The 22,473-nt window shown below is 44.0% G+C and overlaps 1 protein-coding gene and 1 long non-coding RNA gene across 2 annotated transcripts in view; one reads left to right on the top strand and one right to left on the bottom strand.

The window, feature by feature from the left end:
- Nucleotides 1-22,473, bottom strand: part of PITPNC1 (phosphatidylinositol transfer protein cytoplasmic 1) — a 1,067,253-nt gene that overhangs the window by 837,159 nt on the left and 207,621 nt on the right. The gene's annotated exons all lie outside the window — the stretch shown is intronic.
- Nucleotides 1-22,473, top strand: part of LOC144767288 (uncharacterized) — a 149,088-nt gene that overhangs the window by 126,007 nt on the left and 608 nt on the right. Inside the window, exon 2 of the long non-coding RNA XR_013598134.1 lies at nt 20,811-20,899. This is a non-coding gene — a long non-coding RNA (uncharacterized LOC144767288). The remainder of the gene's footprint in view (nt 1-20,810; nt 20,900-22,473) is intronic.

Genomic DNA, 22,473 nt, shown 5'->3' with positions numbered 1-22,473 from the left:
AAGACCAGCTTGTCATTTCAAATCTAATTTTACTAACTTTTATTTCATAAAGAATGATAGCATTTAAGTTTTAAAGTCTTTATTTTATAAGCAATCAAGAAAGCAGCATTTTAATAAGGAAATGAATTAATAAACTGACATTTCAGGGCAAGCTCTGAAACATGAATTATTAGCAGAATAACAGTTTCCATTCCCTAAACCTATTTCCCTGTCTATTTCTCACTTCACCTAGAAAGGAAAAATCATTTAAAGTCTGCTGTCCTTACGTGCACCAAAAGTCCAACAGCATGTCACGTCAATCAGGAATCGGAAAGAAGAGAGTTTTTTCCCTGATCACAGTGTCAGGTTTTATACCTTTCTTTCTAGCTAAACTTTCTACATTTTACATTCTTTTAAAGAAATCCAAGCTTTTCATTGGCTGTCCTGTGTCAGTCCACGATTAGGTCACCTCCGATTCTTGACCAAGTCCAGGCTTCACATAACCCCTATTGTCCTTTACTTCCACATCCTTTGGCTTCCTCAAGAAAGTTACTTTTTCCTCGAGTTTAGAACATTTACTTCCTAGCCTTGGCAGACACTTTAAGTTTCTGTCCTTGAGCCTTCTCTCCGTGAGCACGTTCAACTCGACCAAAGAACTGCTTTTTCAATTAATGATGACAGTGCAGCAAAAATCTCCACAGCTGCGCATGTGCGAAATCTTCACTCTGGTCAAGTTTTTAAGTCTGCAGCTCTGTCAGCCATGTTTTCTGAACCAACTTTAGGCCTCACTTTGGAAACTATTATTAAACAAACACAAGACATCAATTAATTAAAGAATTGAGACCCATTCTGTTACCCACCCCCTTTACTAATTAACCCTGTTAATTATGTTACCTAGCAAAAAGCACAAACAAGCAGCTTTATATTTACTTCTCCTTCGGGAACCATACGAACTCCATGAGCTTTTATCACAGAAAAGACATAACATAAGCACACAAAATAAGCACATGCCATTAGTTAAACAGCCGCATTTAATACTGACAAAGACAATAGACAAGGTTAATTTATTATTTTTCTCTTTGCGTTTGCAACATAAAGCACAGTAGTTTATCCCATGTGTATCGATGAATGTAGTCTTAAGCTAAGTTGATTAGTAATTTCACCACAAGCTTATTAATTTTATTACTATTATGGGAGATTAACTTCACAAGTTTGAACAAAATCTTGTTCTGCACCTTGCTCCATCAAAGGCTATATTATGGTACTTGCTTGATCGTTACTCTGAAAGGTACTAACCAGAATGCATTGAGATTGATAATAATTACTGGTTTGCTACATCTGTACATAATTCACCAAAGGCAGCATAGTTTTGTAGATTGTCAAAAATATTGTTTGTACATTAAACAGAGCAAAAGTTACTCAAGCAGTGTTTACTTGGTGCAACACAGCAGTAGACGCTTTGTAAAAGTTTAGGCGTCACTTGGCTGTTTAATGCGGTTTTCAGGCATCGAGCAGGTACAATTTTGTCCAGTTGGTATTAATATCACATTTGATAGACTATGATAAGGGCCTCTATCCGCAGCAAAAACTAAAAACTAACTTTATGACATTAAATTCAGACAAGGAGGTAAGGATGATTCCTTCTTTCTTATAAAAAAAATTGATTCACTATCCATGCAAATTCATGTCAACATTACTCAACTGTTTTCAAAATAGGATGTTTCAGAATACGCTGAGTTCATAAGAATTCAAGATACTTTGAGTCTCTATTTAAGGTCTGATGTCTTGGACCATAAAATACCTACTAACGAGACACATACATAACACATAGTGTGTCATTATGTTCTGCAGTGCTGTTTGTTAAGGGAAAACGGTGCTTCCAGAGGTCTGTAGTCTGCACACCGCTTGAACCCAAAACTGAAGACATTGTTTAACTCCTTCGATGCTGATGACGGAACCCCTCCGTCATCAGCTGCGGTGGCGCTGTGCTGATGACGGAGCGGTTCCGTCATGGCCCGCTCGGCATGCCTGCGCGGCGCAGATTCCGCGCCTGCGCTGAGCATTCTATTGAGCGGGGCGGGCTATGACGGAACCACTCCGTCATCAGCATAGCTCAACCGAAGCTGGTGACGGAGCGGTTCCGTCACCAGCATGCGGCCGTCGCGCGGCCGCCCCGCCCCCTTAGCGCTGCGGCGGAATAGCCGCTGCAGCAAAGGAGTTAAAACATGTGGAGGGCAACACTGCAGAAGTGTTGAGCAAACTATTTTACTGTTGAATGTAGAAAGAATAATGCTACTAAAAGGATGTCTCACAGAATGTGTTACATAATTTGTCTTTAATCATAAAACGCTACATAATTTACCTTTCCTTCCTGCATAATTTATCTTGCCGTAGGTGCATAATGTCATCAACCCTGCTCGGTATCTTGGTACTCAAGTAGCTCTGGTCACTGTAAATGTATGCCAGAGCTTAGGGAAAATGTTCTGTTCACCTGAGAAGGTTTGGGATCAGTTATCCAAATCCCTGCTGGTTGAGGAAGGGAGAGTTCTAATGAGATTGGTAGCTGCCTTTAGTTTACTTACATAGAACCAACATTATCTATTATAGGTTAGTAAGAGATGCAGGCCTTACCTGATTGAATGTCTGGTTACCACACTGCGAACAGTGCAGGTCAGGGAGATGCGGCTTATCTGGAATGCTATCACTTGTAAAAAGGTTATGTTATATGTCCTTTAATATTCTCAAAAACATGTTGATTTAGGAGCCAGAAGAGGAAATAGAAAAACTGGGCGATACTGCTTACTGGCCCAGTTACTTACAAAGTTTTATATGCTCGAGTACGCACCACATCCACAAAAGGCTGGCCCGACATAGCTAACGAACTCAGGTTGCAAAGTGGCTAAATACCGTGCTACTATTTATATGTAATGTATAAGGGAAATGTGTCCATTATTATAGTGCTAAAACCTGCATGGGGAAACTGAGTTTGACACTCATCTGCAGACGCATAAATGGGCATCGCTGTTACTGGCATACGGCGGAGCTATGTAAACGAGACTCTATGCGCCAGCTCTTCTGCTCTCAGGCATGTCATGCGTCACCGTATGCAAAAAGTGGCAGGAACTATAACGCTGGCATGCCGCGGGGATACATATGTTGGGCGATCTCTACAGCGATGGGGCACTTCTACCCACAGAGGAGCGCATGGCGGATACCGGTCAACCCCAGGACAGTTCCTACTCTACACCTCGATAAGTAGATCCCCGACAGCACACTGGGGTGACATATACCAGGAACCAAACACGCCCTTAACAACACAATACATGCATGTAATACGGCTGCCATCTGATCCGCTGGCTTGCATACTCCTTGTGCACCCAATGCTGCTAACTCCCTGATACTGATCAGAAGTGGCGATGCATAGAGAAGTAGCCTATCTTGGTGATCCACAACACCTTTTTCTGCCTTGTACAGTGCTATGTGCTTCACAGGGCATACCTCATTTGAAAAATATCAAAAGATACTTCAACCGAACCAACGTAGCTTGCCCACTCTGTCACACAATAAACACACACTGATTTGGGTAATAGGGAGCATGCCTTCTACGTCACCTGTGCCATACCAAGAAAAATAGGGCCTCGCCTCATGATCTAGTCACATTACTCACTAAACGCCAGATCTTGGGAAAATGGAAATCACTCAATCGCCCCACCCTGAAGGGCTGGACATCCTCTGTGACCGCATGGGCACAATCCGAAACCCGGGCACTGCATCAAGAGGATGCTGAGCGGCTTAGAAAATACCCCATGACGGGCACGTGGGATGCCCTAATGGCAGAATTCGAGGAACCACATGCGAGGATCGCCTCCTAAACTTGGACGTGAGGGACCAGCAAACTGCCTCACATACCTACCTGGGGCAGACGACATGTCAAGCCCCACACGGCCATACATTCACACAATATTACATATGTAAGGCCTAAGACGCTACCCTTGACTCACTAAGACAAGTGCAGTTAATACGTTGAAAAGCTCTTATCTGTTGACTTGCGTTCATGAATCCGTACTGCTTGTGTTCATGCTAGACACCTAATTTTGTCAAAATACTGACATACGGAAAGACGAAGAGTTAAACTGTAGTCGATTTATCAAAGTTATCACATGTGCAAGGTCATCAGCCTATGCAGCCCCTGATGTTTGTAAATTGGGATATAATGTATTGTATGCACAAAAAGCACTATGTATTTGTGTGTCAGTTGTATAGCACAAACCTAGTCAAAGGTAGTAAGCACTGTACAAGCCAAATCAGAGATTACTGGGGAGTTACCTGAGCTTTAGGAGAAGAGTTGGACTGTTACTGCACAGAGATGTAGTGTTATTTAAAGAGGTGCATATTTAGCTTCAACCTCTCTGCTACAATGTAGCAGGGTTGGGGAGGTCCTGATGGATTCTTGGGGAGTGTTGTTCCAGATCCTGAGTACATAGATGGGGAAGGTTGGTGCCGTGTGTTTTTTTACCTTTTGTGCACTTCGTTGTCTCCTGTTTGAAGGTTTCCTGACTGCAGGTGTGTCTTGAGACACCAGAGATGACAAGATTGTCAGCCAGATACGCAAGACTGCTGGTCATAAGGGCTTTGTAGATGAAGCAGCCAGTTTTGAAGATGGTGCAGTCCGACAAAGGGAGCCAGAGGTATTCCCTCAGGATGAGGGTGATATGGTCATCTTTCTTCTTTCCCTGGGTGAGACATTTGGCATATTAGTACATGCCCTTAAAGGGGAGAAGGGGACAGATAAGTATCTATGTATGTCAGTGGTGGCTGGTAATTCAAGCAGGAGGGGGTGGGCAGGCCACACGTACACAGACCTACACTCATCCATATACATGCCCACTCACTCACATCCCCATGCATTCACTAGATAGCACACATACACCCACCATTCACAAGCGCGCAAACACAAACATACCATTCACGCATGCAATCACAAATACACATACATTTATACATACACACACACGCAGGCACCAAACATTACAAAACGTAACACTTACCTTTTGCAGCATCTTGGGGAGGAGTTCCAGAAGGGTTAGAACTGCTTACCCTCCCCTTACTGGCTGACCAAAGGTTAGCCAATGAGGGGAAGCGGCAGTCTCTACCTCTTCACAGTAGAATGGAATCAGTGAGCCGGATGACCCCACCCCACTCTGTGATGCAGCATCAGTAATAGTCTCTGGGCCCTAGGCACTTCAGGGCTTAACCCGTTCCGTGCTCATGACGAGCTCAGCTCGTCATGAGGCACGGTTGAGCTGAGCTCGTCATGACCGTTGGAACGTTCACACGCAGGGATAATTTCCCCGCTGTGCTGGACATTCCAAAACGGGTGTGGTCGTGACGAGCTCAGCTCATCATGAGTGCAGCTCCACTGTGCCTCATGACGAGCTGAGCTCGTCACAAGCACAGCGGCGCCGTGCGCGGCCCCTCTTCCCCCCCCCCGCACAGCAGGTGAAAACGCCCCGCAGCCAAGGGGTTAATGTCTGAGGCTGTCAATAACGCTCTCCCTCGTCACAACGGGAAGGGCCTTGACGTGCTTTGCCAGGCTGAAGAAGTCACACCAACAGGGCTGTAACATCTATACCTCAGCCAAGTTCCGCTGAAGCTGCCATGCATTTAGTGCATGTGTAGCTCCTGGCTGCCTGACCTGAAAATAAAGTGTGTCTGTTAGGCTGACATTTGCTCAGCCTGACAGACTCTTTATGTGGCTAGAAGGCGGATGGGCGTTGTCCCTTCGCCCTTAAGGACGGGACGCTTGTATATTTATCTCTCTATCCGATCTGAAAAAGACAAATCAAAGCCACATGCTAGCAGTTACCAAGGACTAGATTTTAAAAATGTGAGAAGTCTACTCTGTGTTGGCATTTCTCTGCACATTTCTGAAGCAAGGTTCAAAATGTTGTTACAAGTTAAAAATAAATGGGGTCACAAATTCTAAGACCCTATCACAAAAACCACAAAACAAACTCTCAAGTAGTATGTTTTCAGATATGTATTAAATGATGCGCAATTTCAATTAAAAATGATGTTTTAAGTGGACTTGTGTTTTGATTGGGCACATTTTAGAGGAGAAGGGATGTTAATACATTTGGGAGTGGAGAACTTGCATTATTATTTCCTAAGAATAGATTTTTTTTTTTTAAGAGAACAAAAAACTGTTAAAAGAGGAAACTTAGTTTACCAGTTACTATGCAACCACAGTTACTAGGCAACACTGATGTAATTGCCTGGAAATTGTTGGGCTTCCACAATGTATTGTTGCATTTACAATCAAATAACGATGTGCATTTTATTCTGCTCACTTCATTGCTCCATTCTTTGATCTATACAGAGAATAAGAAAAATCGCCAAAAGTGGGACAGAGGAGACCCTAAAGTAACCTCATAAAACACTGGCCTGCATTAAATTATGTCACAGTTATACTGCAATAGGAACGCTTTGTGGACCACACGGTCGATACTGGAGTAGCCAGAAGAGATGTAGTAATTAGATAGTCATTAAAAGGCAGTTGTGTGAAACGCATGAGATGACTGAATTGTATGCAACAGTGTTTTAATGCCAGAGATTATGATCACTTAATAGGCAAACACAAAGGGTTTCCTTACCAAGCCACATATGAGGCTGGAAAACTTCGAATATCAGAGAAATGTGAACAACGAAGATCATTGATAATAAAGAAAAACAACCTGGCTGCTAAAAAAACAAATTGTAAACACATTTTACTATTAGAAACTGCTCAGTAACAACTATAAAGTGGCCTTTACTGCTGAATTCGCCCTGGTATCTGTACCTGTAATGTAAGTTCTTTGAGTGTAATGCTGGTCCATTCTAGAAGGCACTGACTGCTGAAGTAAAACAGACAGCTGTACACAAACACGCCACTCTCACAAAATGCGTCTCCTACTGGTTAAATATATGGCACTAGGTACTGCCACTCTTACATAATCAAGATATTTTAAATATTTCAAATGACTGTAGAGTGTTGTGAGCACAAAAATTAAAGACAGGGTCACAAAACAACATAGTGATTCTGTTCTAAGAAGGGTGTCCTTTATTTCCTACCACAGCGGTGTTGTGGGGCTATTACAACTAATTTAGAATAAAACATGTTTACATTAGTATTTTACCCTGCTTGAACACAATACATGGAAATAGTGTTATAAACGTCTTTGGCAGTCTACTTTTTGCAGGCTCTTTAAAATAATATGTTACCTGCCCTCCTAATAATACTCACATATTACATTACATGCGTTAGGTATAATAATACTCCTGTCGTTTTTTTTATATATGAAAACGTATTTAAATCAGGAAAAAATATGTCAAAAATCATTCTAATGAGGAAGTGGGGTTAGGCACACCTGTAAGAAACTTTCTCAGGTCAGTTCCTGCACAAACCTGTCACTTCACTTCACTAGCTGACTAAATACGAGAAGATGACAAGTAAGCATGGTAAGTCGTCTGCTAGTGCATTGACAACAGAGAAAGCATTGCTATTCCCTCGACAGCAGACACAGCCAGAGCCACATAGGCCCAATTTTCATGCAACTACAGATATGCTTGTGATAATGCACAGAGATATTGGACCTCATTACAATGGCTGGTGGACCGCCACTGACAAGCCGTCGTTTGCGGTCCGAATGACATCCAGCCAATCAGCCCAATCGCCAGAGTACAATCAGAGCGTAGAGTTCAGAGTTCAGGGCAAAAGAGACTGTTGCTTCTGACAGGATCCAAGATCTTGTAGGAATGGGGTCGGAATCCTATCCCCACAGTAGAGACAGTGCCTACACAGGCACCACCATAGGGATTAGGATGTCCCTTTCCGACTGCCTTTTCATGGTGGTCCCACCACTATAAAAAAGGCAGATAGAAAGGGAGACTTTGGGGGCCCCAAGTAGGGCCACCGGCCCACACATCCATGCTCCCTGTGCCAGGCACCACATGGTACCTGGCACACGTTACATGGATGTGCACAAAGTGCCTTTTTCTACGGCGGCTTGTGGTGAGGCACTTTCCGACCGCCAACACACCGGTCTGATCGTAATAGGCTGATACAATGGCGGTCTGCGATCCAACCAACCGCCATCATAATGAGCATCTTTGTTCTCAAGTTTAGACAGCTAGTGATTTTTCAGCAGCTTATAACATGGATTAAAATTCTTTTGTTAAAACGGCCCATGCCTGCTGGTCTTCTTCCCACATATAGACAAGGAGACAGAGAAGAGACAAGACACTTTTTTAGCAGAAGCACTGCACAGAAAACATAATATGCGCCGAAAAAGCCAATAGGGATGTCTTTGGCAAACTGGTGCGATGGTTAATTGTTTTTTATTTTTTACTACAAGCCTAAACCACAAAAAGAAAAAGAAAAGAAATAATAACTACCACCAAAATCTAGTAGCCGTATGCTTCCAATAAGTATTTAAAATCTAAAAAAATAACTCACTGAAACAGCTGCTTTGATGTTTTAAACAACAAGTATTTTATCTTTGCCATACATTTAATTATTATTTGTGAAAGAGACAAGAATAAACCATCTTCTAACCAAGCACTTAAATCACAGGCAGCTTCAAGGTTACAATATCTCGTACATAGTACTGGTTGAAAATGGATTAATATTGGGGGTGGGCGACTGCCCACCTCAAGGAATAATCACAACTTTTGTCAGTGTGAACCCTCAAAGTCTCCAAATTCAGAGCTTGACCAACTTGTACCGGTGACACAGAGCAGACAGGCTTAACTTAGGGAAATGTCAAAAAGTATCTACGCGTACCAAAAGAGTGGAAAAGTCAAACACCGAACCAAAAATCCAATTACGGGAACTGGAGACATGAATTTTTAAGGATTTAAGTAAAATTAGCACCAAAAAGCATGAAGCTGGTCGATGTAGCCCGGGACTTAAGTGCGACTGGAGGCTGACTGTGATGGAGACCTGGTCAGATACACCAAATGCCTTGGTCCCGGTGATAGTCTAGAAGTCAAAACTTTCTAAAAAGTTTCAAACTCCAAATACAAAAGAGATTACTTTTTTTTTAAACAGTTTGCCCGCGGTACAATCAGAAAATATAACCCCCCCGCGAAACTGTTGGTATTACAACAATCCACAAGTGCGCTGGTCAAATGGTATGTTTAATGGTTTCATTGCACTTTACACTTCTAAATAGTTTGTCTATTCTTCTGGGTCTCAAACCCATAGTATGGGTAAAGGGACTATTTTTTTCGTCCTGTGCAGACCTTTCTTCTTGGTATTTTCTGCCACCTTATTGTTTGGACAAACTAAGGACTTCTCTCTGATATAAATAATCTTTTTGAATCCTGCGTCATATTCAACCTTGCCTCAACAGGACTCCACTATTATTCATTGTGCTGTCTACACGTGGTATCGTACTGTTGCCTCTAGAGACCAGATTCATTTTCTGTGCTGTTTCCCTATACTATAGGCTTATTTTGCAGTGGGGTTTAGATGACTTTTACCCTTTAATAAGCCCTGTTGGTCAGTTCCTTAAATAACTGAAAATAAGCCCTGGCATTTGCTTATTGCTTGTGACATTGAAAATTATCTCCTGCCCCTCCTTTCACACACTTCCGTCTTCGAATGCTGTCCGGTGTTGACTCCTAGGTGATAAACTCTATAGTTTCCACAATTCCTCCTAAACCTATTATTATTGAAAGGGACATCAACAGTCAACTTTCACGCTTTTTTAAAAAGCAGGTCTTCATTTCCTCTTACCAGTCAGGATTCCGCTTTACGCATAGAAATAATGCAGCTTTAGACTCAGTGGTTGATACTCTCTGGCAAGTGGTGAACCATGGTGGTAAGCAAGCAAGCAAGCAAATTTGTGGTACTAATGCTTTGGTCCTTCTGGAACTTCCAGGGGCATTTAATATGCTGTGACACATAAAAACCATTCATCTCCTCCATTTATGAATCGCTTTCAAATTAGTCCTCCAGGAAGTCTCACAAGGCTCCCCTCGAAGTCTGATCTTTTTAATATTTATGTTGCCCCTTTGGCCAACATTCTTAATCCTTTTGGTCTTTCTTTAATGATACAGCCCATAGTACTCAAATTCTCCTGTGCCTTGAACCCTCAGAGCTAAATTCTTGCTCTAACGTTACTTCCTGCATACTGTCCATGGTCATATTGATAGAAAAGAATTCTCTCAAAATCAACACCGGTTAGACTGAAGGTTTATTTGTCCGTAAAGACTTCCATATTTAGTCTGCAGACTGCTGGCCCACAGATTTATCTCCAGCTCCCATACAGGTCACGGTAGTCCACAACATGTGATCGTTTTGGATCGCTCCCTCTCACTCACTTCTCAGATCAACAACGTTTTTGCTACCTTCTTCTACCACCTGAAATTGCTTCACCAAATTACTCGTGCTGGCCCCTTTCTGTTGCTTCATAGTCGAGAATTCAAAATGCTGTGGCCAAGGTAATCTTTTAGCTTCCCGGCCACTCTACACCAATCCCCTTCTCGCCAGTGTCCACTGGTTCCATGTGCTATGCCATAATGTTTTCAAAAATCTGTCCTGTGCACTGGGCTTTTAATTGATCTGGCCCTCGCGATCTACAACAGAAATGTGTCCACAATTCTTACTCATTCTCTTCACTCCTCTTCTCCGCATCTTCCACTCAGTCCTGTGATCAGACACAATCGTGAAGGCAGATGTTCCTTCTTGTTCCTTGCGGCATGGCATGGAATTCTCTCCCAGTATATATCAGCTGTACTTACCATCATTTGGGTTTTCACAAACTTTTACAGATCCATCCTAACTCTGCATCACAGTAAAATGCAGAACACCCTGGAAATCTGAACTAGCGCCACCATGCCGTTAAGGGTGATAGCTGCACTTAAAAATGGCTAATTATAGTGTAATAAAATCATACATAACATAGAATACCTTTTATGCGAGGCAAAGTGCATATTCTGCGGCGTGAAGAGTGGCAAGGAAGAGCAGAGTATTAAACAGGCGCATGAACTGAATGGTGGCATTACTGAAGGACTAATATACGATTTTCTGAAAGATTAATTCTATGCATACCTGGTAGAGGTTTCACAGGTAGGTTATTTCATAGGCATCTCAGCCACAGCCTTGTAATTGCTCACACTGTTCAAAGCATAATAGTATGTCTCACATAATGGCCTTAGCATTCTGGGACCCACTGAGCTCACAAGCCACCACACGGTGAAGGCCAGCAGACACCATCTGACAGCTTATATCACAGATACCAATGCACCAGGGATCACAATTTAAAATCATGGCTTCTCTGTTCTAGTGGACTATGTCAGCGCCTATGGTACTGCAAGAGTAAACCAGTGGCTGAACGCAACTGCATTCTAGACCCTTTTGTATCCTATTTTATGTTCACTGACAAATCATTATTACTTGTGATTTAGATAAGTTCAACTATGGGGGGCATTTTTCCTGTGGCCCAAGGTGCGGACACTTACTCTCTGCCTGGACGCTCCTGGGGGGCTAATGCTGTAGGTCACCCCGCCGCCGCATTCCAGATCACCGCGGCCGGGGACTACAGCTCCCACCGAGCTTAGCGAGGACTTCCTGGTTCCCGCCCACATCGCGCCCAGAGGCGCTACTTAATTGGAGTTGCTCCCTCGGTGGAGCGGGGGGCATTTTTCCTGTGGCCCAAGGTGCGGACACTTACTCTCTGCCTGGACGCTCCTGGGGGGCTAATGCTGTAGGTCACCCTGCCGCCGCATTCCAGATCACCGCGGCCGGGGAATACAGCTCCCAGCGAGCTTAGCGAGGACTTCCTGGTTCACGCCCACATCGCGCCCGGAGGCGCTACTTAATTCGAGTTGCTCCCTCTGCGTCGCGGGAGACGCCGGGAGAAGCCCGGGACAAGGGCGGGACCATCTAAGGCCATCATAGGCCAGAAGAGGTCGGGTCGGGCCACCCCTCCTGGCCATGCTACAAAAGGAGGTAAAGAACTTGGTATACCATAATTAGCTACATCAAGTTGTGAGACATTCCCTGTCCCTGTAGGTGCCTGTTGCTGTATAGGTGCTACTTACATCATGACATGCAAGGGGGGCGGAAAAAACTCTACCCTGACATGGGACTTGGCTAAGGGGACGTTGGACCACTACTTAATCAAGACAATACCACCTAGTGTCCAACAAACAGTAGGAATAGAACAACGACGACTGTCTATAGACTGTTCCATCAGCGATTTCTCCCCCCCCCCACAGTCAGTCGCTGCCCTACAAAATCTATCACTGCTGGAGGAACTTAATAGCTTATGCAAAACCAACTATGCTGTTGTCGAGTCGACAACTGAGCAATGTAGTGCTTCTATTTGCTCTACAGTCATCACAAGTCCCCCGTCCAGTATATTATCCCCACCAAATGGATGTCTCCTGGGTATTCCGCTCTGTCCACCTGCTATAGGTAACATGAATCCCAAAATGTCCCTTACGGACCATCCTGGTAAAAGGAAACGACTTGTGGATAAACATATAGGCAGCCAAGCAAAACAGCAAAAATTGAATCTGAGCCCTCCATTGCTTATCACCCTTTCCCCGGAAACATGTAAGGATCCCGTGAAACTGTTAGTTCCTGTACCCTCTACCTCACCAACCCTCTTGGCCCAGATAGAAACCATGATCAACTCTCTGATATACCCCCTGATAGAAAAAGTGAACAATCTAGGGGATAGGATCGTGGCAATAGAGGAAATGACCAAGACAAACTCGCTACTCCTAAAAAGTATGGCAGGCTCCAATCACATACAGCCCTTATGCAACACTGTAGCGCCTTTAACAACTCCTCAAAGTAATGTTGACCAACACCAACCAGCAGCCCCACGTATGTTAACTCCACCCATCCTGAAAGTGCCCACCAAACCTACAATAGCACATAGCTCTTCCTTTAAAACTAGGCAGAACAAAGAAACTATACCACCCAAAGAGTCATTTTCCAATACAGGGGACATGCCACGAAAATCAAACCACATACAATTACCGCCGGAGGCTGCCCCGTTTGTGTGCGTTCTTTCTGGAGTGCCAGTACTCACACTTGGAAAAACTGAAAGTCAACAGGAACTAAGAAATAAGGCACTGTTCTGGCTAACAAAGAACAGACCCTTGCCTACTGATATCGACGGGAGAATACAAAGTGTTAGAAGGGTGGGTTGGCTAGGCCCGCTTCGTAAAGAGATACCTGGCGATCTGGTGTTGATAAAGTTTAGAAATAGCAATGTTGTCCCATACCTCCAGACCTGGCAACCGCAAATAGGAGATGGACCTATACACACCTGGGGACTATCTGACTTTTATCCCAGAGTATCACTTCTCCCCAATACAAGATCAACGAAGAGAGTAACCTTTGGTTGGTCTGAAACGGCTCCGGGGTGAGGGGCATTATCATCCAGACTTTGACTTGATACACTCTGTAATGTTCGATTTTGGGACCTGATCTCTTTTAAAGATTTTGTAATGTAGCTTGCTGTGAAATGAAATGACATGTAATGATGTATACATATCGCAATGTGCTTTTATGATTTTATATCTCAAAATCGAATAAAGCTAATCGAATCGAACTATGTATAACAATATTTTTGCCCTATATTGACTGTGCATTTGATATAGACACATCAAACTGCATAAATTACTTGAGCCCCCCCTTTAGATCCACCATAGTAGCTCTAGATTAAAGAGTAAATATTGTAGCATAGCTGGTTCATCCACGAGAAATCACTTGTAGTGTTGGCATCAGACAGGCTAATTCACCGATGTAATCAGTAAAGGAGGATGGGAGAGAAACCCATCCACTCCATAGTGCAGTCAGTATAAAATAAAATGCAGCCAAAATCATGCACAACCCTGCAGCCATAATCAATGTGATGGACCATGCTTTTACTTAAGGATGAAAACATGAATGCTGAAATAACTATACATTAGAGCAGCATGGTGCTGATAGAGATATATACATCATAATATATACCTCCCATAATCTGACTGCAATGTATAGGCAGAAGGCTGGCACTGCACTCTGCTTAAGGAAGAAGTTCAGGAAAGAGGGCCCTAGACCATCAATGTAAGGTAGCAGTGGAGGGCTATGTCAAAAAAATTCCCAGACTATGAATAATCCAGCTACCTCACGATCGGCCGACCAGACGCTAGAGGAACAAGATAAAGCAAAGGACAAATCCTTGAATAGAAAAAAAAAATCACACTGCAGAGACAAAAAAAGGAACTATGGTGCAAGAGGGAAAGAAACTTTAGGTTAACAAGACAAAATGCGTGCAAAATGTTAGGAGCAAATTGAGGCAAAATAATGAAGGGGCCACTGGAAATGCACAGAGTAAAGCAAATAAAAACAAGAATTGGCATAGTCAATGGGTCTTGCCTTTGGGACCTTATAAGTGTTTAGTTATCCAGCACAATATCTTTGGTGCAACAACATCAAGTGTTGCATGGCTAAATACTTATAAGGTCCAAAAGGCGAGACCTATTGGCTATGCCAATGCTTGTTGAAAGGAGGCCTCAAAAAGGGTCTCTATTGGGCTCTGTTTTGTGCCCGGTCACAGGCGGTCCATTTGTTTCCAGACTGCGGTGACAGCAGGCACATTGATGTGCGTGCTCACTTCTCAATAGTGGAGAAGTTACGGCATGGCGTCATGCCAGGTGAGCGTTGTAAGGGAAGGGAAATTCTTTAAAGAGAGTCATTTTCTCTCAGGATTTCCCTTCTCTTTTTGAAACTCAGGAGCAGCAACATTGTCGTGGTGTCACCAGGGCTGTAAGTGGAAGCTTTTTCAATATTATATTCAAGCCATGGTTGCTACTTATTTATCTTATGCAACTAACAACCATTGACAAAGCCAATAGATCTGACTTGTTGTAGGTATGATGTTACTTGTTGTATTATATATCTAGATGCAATGACAGAAACAGCAAATACAAGTCGGGTGGCAGGCGGCACACTATTCTCAGCACAGATTTTTAGATTGAGTGCTTTTAAGCCACACCCTTAATTACATTGGCTATGCCCCTGTACGGGGTTGGGGAAGGGCCCCTGGTTATAGATGAGTGCTTCTATCACAGGTGAGGACTCTAAGGCAGTGTCTACTGAAGGAGAGGCAGTATGCGATTGTAGTCTTTTCAAGGAGGGCTTTATTTTTATAGGAACAGTATAGGTTTTACGGTGTCGGCTCGTGAGGCGCTCCCGCGCAAAGGCTGCAGGGTCGTAGGGTGTACTCCGGGGAGGATCCAGGGTGCCTGGAACAATGGTCCGTTCTTCTCCCGAAGACAGCTCCGTCCGTACCGTGGGGGAGAATAGAAACCGGATGTTAGGGTCATATAATCCTCACTTTCTCAGGGACCGGGGGGTGAGGGAAACCAGTGCACTCGTGACTTTACAAGAAAGGATTTACGTGCCGGGTATGTGCTTGTGAGGGTGGGGTATGCAGGACTACTGTACAGGGGGCTGTACAAGTCTTCTCATGGGGGTAAGGTACGTTGTCCCAACCAACCTGCCATACGCCCCCGTACCTGTTGGAGCCACACACCTCCCGTGGGCGTGTGGCGGGGCGGATCGCTTCTCCTCGGCTCTCCTGGCCTCCGGGTCTCGTCTCCTGGGCTCCTCGAGGTCTCGTCTTTTGGGCTCTTCAGGGTCACGACAGCTGGGCTCGTCAGTAGCACTTCTCCTCCGGGGCAACGTCTTGGTTTCTCCTCTCGTCCACTCGACTCGGGGTCCACGTTGTCCGTCTCTTCCTGTTCCCTCAGCTCTTTTGACGTCGTCACGTTGACGGAGGGGGGCGTGGCTACCAAGGAGGTCTCCCATCCCTTAAAGGTGTAGTGTTCAGGTTCCCGTCTCGTCGGCCACCAATAATCCGGATCTCCCTCCTTCCATTCATCACGGTCCGGGCAGTCCGGGGGCTGCATGGAGGCAAGGGAGGTACGTGAATCAGGGGCGGCTGCCCACCAAAGTGTAGTCTGATCCCCTGCCACGGGGTCTGGCGTACCCACCCCGTCACAGCCCCTTTGAGAGACCCTCTAGTTTTTTCATCCCCTTTAAAGCCCTGGTGCAAACTTAATTGAGATTTGAACCAAGCTGCCTTATGTTTACTCGGCACGCATCAAGACAATGCTGGCTTCTGCTAGATGTCAGGAAACAGACTATGCAATAGTGGCGGAAGGTGATTGGAAAAATTGTGGCTAGCATACACCAAATGTTCTGGTTATTGTGTTTTTCATAACTAGCGCAGTCACCCCCTGGGTTGGCAATGGGCTATAAAAAGCATACTAATTAAACAGAAAACGTATTTCCGAGGGCACTGGCCACTTTCAGTGCACTACTCAAGACACTCCTCCCCATTGCTCTACCCTCATGGCCTTCCTACCACCTGCCCCTTTGCTGAATTCGTATTATGTATTTGCAACCTTAAAAAAACGACATCAAAAAGAGTTTAAAAGATGTGTGGCAAAGCTTGAGTGGATAAGCAAACCATTGCTTATTCGCGAATCATTGTCGAACTAAGCAGGCGTATAAAACCTGCTCGTGAGAGTCATGCATTCATCCAGAGGATAACACGCCTACATCGTATCTTGCTAGGCACACGTCTCCAAGGACACAGACTCAAGTATTAAATGGCGGCACGCAAAGTAGGAAATTAAATACACTGCAAGAACTCCCCCCACATCACAACAGATGCCAGCATCCAGGCAAACACACAGCCCCCTCCACAATTACTTGATAAATTACTGATGAATACACCACCATCCGCCTGACCAGCCAGTTATGATTCATCTACCATCAATATTTGTGTATCTATGAACTAAACACACAGACTTCCCTCAGAGTTGGACACTAAACGGTCAGCTCTAAAACTTCTGCTGCAGTGAAACGCGAAAAGGGTAGAATCCGCACCCACGGCTAGCTACCAGGCCAGGAGACGTTACCAATACTACTGCTGTAAGATGAATGAAGGCGGCAGCCAAGCAGCGGTTCACAGTTCCCCCAAACATTGAGCAGTGTTCAAATATTTTTTTTTTAAAGTTCTTCCAAAAACTTAAATATCGAGTCAGCACACTATATTATGGAACTGAAAAATGTTAAGAACAAACGAGTTGATGCAGCACTGAGTGCACAACTAAAGCGTACAGCGGGAACCAAGGGAACGGGAAGGGGGCGATGGAGAACACGGCCAAATAGAGGGGGCGGGAACAAAGGGAACGGGAAAACGGACAACGCGAAGGGGGCGAAGGGATAGAGAACAGGGCCAAAGGGAGGGGGAAGCGAGAGGGGGGCGGGAATAAAGGGAACAGGAACACAGACAACGGGAAGGGGGCGGGGGAATGGAGAACACGGCCAACTGGAGGGGGGTGGGAACAGGAAACTAACGTGACAAAGCTTCTGATAAGAAGCTTGGTTGCCATGGACAACGGTAAGCTATTGGCACAAGACTGCGACGGACTGTCCACTGTCCTTACATGCACGCACATGCTGTTAAGTTTGGTCAAATGGCGAGAGCAGCCATCTGTGTGCATCCCTACGCGTGCATGTAAGGTTTTGGGAGAATCGATTGCAAAAGGTCCTCTCCATGGCGAGAGCAGCGCATGCGCTGCTTTGGCCAGGCGAGACCTAAGATAAAGACCGGGGCAACATATATTGGCCCATGTTAAAATGAGCGGGGGAAGTGGAAAACCTATTGAAAAGATTGAGCAATTACACAGTAGGGGTTCACTGGCGGAAAGAAGTTAAAAAAAACTATGTACCTGTTGGTGGAGCATTGTGTTTTTCTTAATCTGGCACAGTCACAATGATTACTCGTGGAATGGCTGGAGATTCTTGATGAAATAATAGAGCACTTCAATGACATTAAAAGCTGTAGTCTCTCCACCTCATAGCGCTTCAGTTCATTTTCCAGCCAATGAGCCGTGTAGGCTTAAGTTCGTCCACGGAGTTCATTGTTGTCATTTCCACTGTGGCCATGATATTGTCATTAGTGTATCTTGTGTCCATCACTGGCTTAATTATTTGTGCACAGGTGTGGTAGAGGGTAGAATCTAGAAGGTTTTGGAGTATGTCTATATCGCTTATGCATTTCTGATGTGGAGCTGGAATCCTCCTACGTAGAGATGGTGGCAATGGCACAGACGGCTCAGGCAATCCTTTCCTGATTTTGTCCTTCATTCTTTGCATAAAGGGGAAATTCTGGGAGCAGGATTAACCAACATATCAGCACATCATGGACAACTGAAATGCTTCATGCACTCTCAGCGCACATTACCTGGCCTGTATTCTGATTTTCTTGTATACCAGTGTGGGCTTGAGGGGGGTAATCATTTTTTACTTTCGGCTTCTTCGACTGATCCTTTTGAATATACTCCCACTCTTCCAAAGTATTTCTTTTTCTTTTTTCTTTTACCTTCTAGTAGACAAAGGCACAGAATGGTCAGCGACAACCACATTGTACACAAAGATATAAAGGCTTTGGTCGACAAGGACCTTGTCGAAGCTAAAAGTCTTGGCTGGAAAAAAGGACTGGAAACAAGAATTTTTTAATCTCTGGAGACGTAACCAGCTCCATTAATTTTGAAGGCAAAGGGGACAATAAAGGTGGTGCCTTTAAGTCTACCCGAGTCAGCCCAACAACATACATGTATCACTTTTTTTTTAAAAACAATTACCAGCTCTGCTTTTGCCTATAAAATGAGAAAAGGTTTGTCATATTCTAAATGCAGGGGCTAAACCCATGGAAGAATCTGCCATTCCTCTGAGATGTGGTAAGGAACAGATGCATTCTAAATGCTGTTTCATGAAGTGAGAAAAAGCATAGGAAACACGAAAATCGTATACCCAGACTCTTCCAAGAAATACTGATTTACTGCCAGCTTTCTTTAGAGGTATCTATCTAAAGTAAAGCTGCATTTGATCCCCAATCAATCACATTGGTGTAAGAATAAGAAAACATCTTCCAGAGACAGAATGTACGGAGACTGACCTAAGTGACTGGATTATAGACTAAAGCACAGTCATTTTAAAGTGCGTTTATTGTTACTGCTATGTTAATGTATATAAACAAGCTTGCTGGCAAGAGATAATTACAAACACGCATTTTAAAAGCCCATAGGCCTCTCCTATGCAAGGGTTATTGACTTTGCCAATGATTTTTAGCAATGTCATACACCAGCGTGGCCGCTGTTCAGCATGGCTAAAAGTTAGTGGCATAGAGGAGAGTTGGTGAAGGGTCGTAGGTGGAATGGCAAAGAGTGGAGTACCAGAGAGTGTGGTATATTGGAGTGACGGAGTGTGGTGTCGCATTGAGTGGCATACACTGAAGTGGCATAGTGTAGAGTGGACTGGTGCATTGGCATACCGTGTTGCAGCGTATAGTGGCATTGAGTGCAGTAGCATTGAATTGAGCGACATACAATACAGCGTTGTAGAATGCAGCGGTGTAGAGTGTACGTATAACAAGAACAGTGGTCCCTTCCAGTACTCAATAATTAATAAAACATAGAATTACAATGAAATCTACGTATGTGGTCTCCAAATGGAGAAAATCATTAATTCAGACAATAATGCAGAACGAGGAGCAATAATGAGCAAAATTTGAGTGGGCTAAAAACATCAGAAATCAAGCGATTCCCAGGTCTCAGGATTTACACATTTAGGTGACTGAGAAGGAAATGCACACTCTGTAAATCACAATACATAAGAGTATATTGGCCTTTTAGACAATATATACATAACAATCAAAGTCAAGACACTAAGGTCGAAGACGTTTCGATCCCAACTAGAGTCGAGGGATCATCATCAGGACACAAGATTAAGGCCTGAGAACTATGCCTATTAGAATAGTGCTGTGGAGTGCATTGTCATAGAGTGCAGTGGCGCAGAGTGGAGTAGAGTGGCGTGAAGTGCAGTGACATAGAGTAGATTGTTCCAGAGTTGAGTAGAGTGGTGTAGAGTGTAACTAAGTAAAGTGGTGTAGAGTGCAGTGGTGCAGAGTAGATTAGAGTGTCTTACAGTGAATTGGCATAGTGTGCAGGGGCATCGAGGTGAGTGCTACAGAGTAAAGTGCATCATCGCAGAGTGTACTGACAGTGCTGTGTTGCAGAGTGACAGAGTACAGCGGCATAGAATGGAGTTGTGCAGAGTAGATTGGTGTAGCCTAGACTGAAGTGGTGTAGATTTCAGTGGCGAACGAAGAGTGCAGTGGCATAGAGTAGTGGTACACGATAGAGTGTACAAAGAGGTCCCCTCTCTCTCCAAGAGGCTTAGTGTGAAGTGGCATAGAGTACAGTGTGGTAAGTGGAGTGGTGCACAGTGCAGTGGTGTGGGGTGGTGTAGAATGAAGTGGCTTGGAGTGGAGTATGCATGGTATGGTAGCGCACTGCCATTAAAGACAGCACATTTTCAATGAAATTACCATTACATTTGCGTAGACATAGGGTTTTCCTAATAAAACTATACAGAGCACAAACGAAAATGTGTGGAAATCGCTTCAAATAGTGTAATGATTTGTTTTGATCATATTACAGTATTTGCTTTCAACACACTTGAAATAAAATGAAAATGAAATTTCAAAAATATGCTTCATATGTGTTATTAACCTGTTGACTGCGGTGCAAATTCTGCCACGGTGCGGGTGAAATAATGGGTGAGTGTGGTTTGGAAGGCCCCCGGCCGTCCTCCACACGCCCACCGTACCGAAAGGGTTAATTCTGATATATTCTGAAATACTTACACAGTTAATTTAAATGTTGTCCTGTACTGGAAAAAACCCTTTTCTACTCTCCGTATCCTTCAGGATTGTCACATAAATCCTCCCACTTTGAAGTTGGAAGACAGTGCCTGACGTTTGACCTCGGTCTTTGAATGCACAGAAAATGTGACAAGGTAAGAACAAGGATTTAAATGCCTTTTTACAGAAAGGGAGTTCCTGGAAGAATACAGTAAATACAGTTTTGGCAGCGGGAGGCACTAACTGAACCTGGAGAGCCTAAAGCACATAAAGCCATCAAACAGAGAGCTAGAAAATGTGAGTTACAAACCACAGAGCCAGTAGTAATCAATGGACGGAATGCATTCCTAGGTAAACTTTCTGAAAGTCCCCAAGATGTCTTTAACAAACCAGACAACTGCGCTGTCTGATAGGCTGCGACCTACAAAATGAAAATACGAAAGATTCACTGCTGGACAAAGATGGGAAATGCATTTGAAGGAGTTAAGTAGAAAAGTGAGGAACAAACCATGTAAGTTGTGAAAGAAGTAATAGATGAGAAGTGTTTGAATAAGAGGAAAAAGGAAATTTTGAAACAAGTGTTAACACAAGCTGCGAAAAAGATGAAAGAACAGGGTCAGATAACATCACACTTCCAAAATCAATGATCACTGAAAGGGAGAGAGTGGATACAATTTTGTGAAAGCTGCGTAAATGGCTGGCATTATTTAAGGGCGTTTGTCTCCGCCCCCAACTCCGCTCAGTTGGGTCGCGGAGTTGCATTGACTGCTATGTCTTCCCGCAGCGCTTGTAAGTACTGTGCGCCGCTTTTATTGCATTTTACCACGTTTGATGCATAATCTTGTTAAATCAGGACGGGATATTATCATCTCTGATGCCCGTCCCCTCTTTTCCCAATCTTTTCTTTCCCCGTCGGTAGAAACGTCCGTCCATGAGGTTGTCACGGTTTCCGCCCAGATAAAGCCGCGAAGCAAGGTTGGGCTTTCGGCGAAGCACCTTTAACGTGCCCATGACACATGTAAGTTTGGGATTAGTTTACCTTCCTTAAACTTTGCATACTTGAGAAACAGGCTCCAACCCTTCATTTGTATTTTCCTTCAAGGGTCGCTACTCCTCGCCAGTAATGGTATGTTAAAATCGGTCCGGTCTTTTACTGTAATCCGATACGAGAGACGGACTTCAAACAAAAAGATAGACCGACATCACACTTAAGGAAAGTCAGCTCGTAGATCAGTGTTCAAATGAAGGTATGCACGTGTCGTCCTGTTAAACGCCCTTAAATAATGCCAGCCATTTACGCAGCTTTCACAAAATTGTATCCACTCTCTCCCTTTCAGTGATCATTGATTTTGGAAGTGTGATGAACCCAAAAATTTGGAGTGTACAGACCATACGTGGCTATTGAGTTCGCTCCTTTAATGTAAGTAATAATAAGTACCAACGGTATCTATTCTGGACATCATTCACAAGTAGCGCTTTAGTTAATCCTTTTATTGATCTATTTATAGTTGGGGCCTATTGCTCTGCACCCTACCCCTCGTGTCGATAGATGAGTGGGAATGCTTCCCAAGAAGGTCTTTCCAATCGGCTGATTGGTTGTGAAATCATGTGAGTGGATGCCCTTTTAACAAATTTCAGTCGCTTGAGGGCCCACCCATTGAAATCTCCACCTTTCCTCTGTATATACGCGAATTCATATCGCTGAGTGTTACCGAGATTACAAGTTGGT

The sequence above is a fragment of the Lissotriton helveticus genome, chromosome 7, assembly GCF_964261635.1.
Source record: "Lissotriton helveticus chromosome 7, aLisHel1.1, whole genome shotgun sequence".
Classification (NCBI taxonomy): domain Eukaryota; kingdom Metazoa; phylum Chordata; class Amphibia; order Caudata; family Salamandridae; genus Lissotriton; species Lissotriton helveticus.
Note: the sequence above shows the minus strand (reverse complement) of the source record. Positions and strands in the feature narration are given on the sequence as shown.